The sequence below is a fragment of the Limulus polyphemus genome, unplaced genomic scaffold (genome assembly GCF_000517525.1).
Source record: "Limulus polyphemus unplaced genomic scaffold, Limulus_polyphemus-2.1.2 Scaffold8360, whole genome shotgun sequence".
NCBI lineage: Eukaryota > Metazoa > Arthropoda > Merostomata > Xiphosura > Limulidae > Limulus > Limulus polyphemus.
Genome location: NW_013673970.1, coordinates 11,250 through 14,435, shown reverse-complemented (window position 1 = coordinate 14,435; position 3,186 = coordinate 11,250).

Below are 3,186 nucleotides of genomic sequence, written 5' to 3'. Positions count from 1 at the left end.
ACGTTATAGCGTGACTGTGGAAATTAAGTGTATTGCAAAGTTGTATTGAGAAAGAATAAACTAGTTTTATTTAAGAAAGGACTTGTGTCGCTTAAGTTTCATCGGAAAGAAATTATACGGGAAATTAACTAACGACGTAACAATATCTGTTATTGGTTCTTTGTATTGTAAGGTATTTTGGATATATTTGATTTGGTTCAAAAGTTAAATTATTGATGGAAATTAAATCATCAATGTAACGAAAGGTGTAACTGTATAAGTAGGTCAACAGCCCACCGTTTGCTAATATCATATAATTTACATATATTCTATAAAACAAACGCACGTCTCTTGGATATGTAATCCAGTGGGACAGTAGTAGGTTTACGGATTTACAACGCTAAAATCAGGGGTTCGATTCCCCTCAGTGGGCACAGAAGAGAGCCTGATATGGTTTTACTATTAAAACACACACACTTTTGAACATCTGAAGAATATAACTTGCACCACCAACAAACAATAATAAGAAATAACGTCAAACACTCATAGCATAGTAACAGCTAGTGGCACCTACAGAACAAAATAAGATGCATGAGGTAGAGGCCCTAAATTCAAACACCGGTAAGCACCTACTTGTCATAACAATCAACCAACACAAACAGGTACACGAAATTCAAAACCTAACATCACTTGTAATACATTATTACTTACACCAGTAACACAAAAACACCTGTACAGACTACAAATAACACGTACGCACAGGCAGCAAGAACACAAATGCCAACAGAACACATTCAGAAACAACAAATCACCGTAAGTCAACCAACAAACACACAGGAAACAGAAACAAATCCCTTAGTCGAGGCAATCAAAAATACATTGATGGAATTCATACAACAGTAAAATGGGTTTTTGTATACCATGCTAAATAGTGTCACAATAAATATAACAACACAGTAGACTAGTTGAATGCTCGTCATACGACTGTAAATGCTGACTGATTTTTTTTCCTTTTTTCTACCCTTTTTCTAATATTTGACGAAAATAAATTTTTTTGTGTATATTTGGTCATCTCCAGTAAGTTCTCCTTGATTATAACTTTGAATTATGTATATTGTTTATGTTCTGGTCAAATCTTCTTTTTGAAAAAGCCTTATAGATTGAACCATCCGAAAAAATGGTTCTCGAAGAAATATTCTTACATCATCAAATGTCTGACCCCGCGATTTTTTAATTGTGATGGTAAAAGCAATGAACTTTAAGGTGAAGTACAAATTCACGAAGGTGTAACTGTTCACTAAAAATGCTTATGAATATTTTGACTAAATGTTTAAAAATCGCTTATAGAAGGCGAAAAATGTCAATAACAATGTATTGTAACGCCATCTATTGCATTGAAAATGTATTTAAGTTGTTTTTGACATCTACAGTCACTCCTGTTTATTATGTAATAACTTTGCCTGACCACTTACAAAATGACGTGTTGGAATTTTGTAACCCTTCGGGGGGAGGGGGGAGTCTCGCTTTTCTTTCAACTAGCTTTGTTCACTAAACTTCCCTCTTCATCATGAAAGAAAAACAAGAAAATAAGAATGGTGCAAACTTAAAAAAGAAATGACAAATAATGTGAACGTTACACACACACACAAAATGACAACTGGTTTCTATATATATTAGACCGTTTATCCGGAATACTAATAAACAGCTCTAGGCAGTAGAACTCCATGACCTTACTAACATAATTTTATCATCCAAACCTTGCCGCAAAACGTCCCAGAATAAATTATTGAAGTATACCCGATTTATCTGTTTCCTGAAGTTGTCTTTTTCAAGTAGAAGTTTTAGTAGATCCACAAAGCTGATGTGACGTATACAGTTAAGGTAGTCTTTACTTCTGTAAGTTCATTTGACCTATACAGTTAAGGTAGTTTTTATATCTGTAAGTTCATTTGACCTATAGTTAAAGATCATTTTTGTCCCCTTAAGCTGATGTGATCTATACAGTTAAGGTAGTTTTTACTTCTGTAAGTTTATTTGACCTATACATTAAAGATCATTTTTGTCCCCTTAAGCTGATGTGATCTATACAGTTAAGGTAGTTTTTACTTCTGTAAGTTCATTTGACCTATACATTAAAGATCATTTTTGTCCCCTTAAGCTGATGTGATCTATACAGTTAAAGTAGTTTTTACTTCTGTAAGTTTATTTGACCTATACATTAAAGATCATTTTTGTCCCCTTAAGCTGATGTGATCTATACAGTTAAGGTAGTTTTTACTTCTGTAAGTTTATTTGACCTATACATTAAAGATCATTTTTTGTCCCCTTAAGCTGATGTGATCTATACAGTTAAGGTAGTTTTTACTTCTGTAAGTTCATTTGACCTATACAGTTAAGGTAGTTTTTACTTCAGTAAGTTCATTTGACCTATAAAGTTAAAATAGTTGTTACTTCTGTAAGTTCATTTGACCTATACAGTTAAGGTAGTTTTTACTTCTGTAAGTTCATTTGACCTACACATTAAAGATAGTTTTCGTCCACTTAAGCTGACGTGATCTATACAGCTAATATAGTTTTCTGCATCTTTGAATTCGAAGCTAATATATATATATATATATATATATATATAGTTTCGTTGCTAATAACACAGACAAACAGAGGGTTACCAAAAGACAACTGGCTGCTATACATATTAGCTTTTGTTATCCCTTATTCAATCTGTAAGTGCTTTCGTATATTTTTCCGAATATTCAAAGAACTTCTTATCAATGTGATAAAAATATGAAAGGAAATATATATAATAATATAATATATTATATATATAAATATATATAATAATATATAGCATAAACTTTCGACTTCACTGGAATTTGAACTCAAGACCTCCACCTTATAGTCGAGTGCTATAATCACTGTGATACTAATTCGATCACGAGGAACCCACTTTGAGTCTAATAATGCTCGGAGACTGCTTGAATGGGTAATGAAGAAAAACTTTAATATAAGTTTAACATAACAGGAAATGTACAAATGATGACAAAACCTTGTCGAAACGTTGTACATTTGCTGTTATGTTAAACTCATATTAAAGTTTTTCTTCATTACCCATTCAAGCCGTCTCCAAGCAAATCCCTAATGTAAAGTATTGTTACGTCTCTGGCCGTTGGTTGATTTTCCGTAGAAATTTTTTCCAAAAAAAAAAAAAAA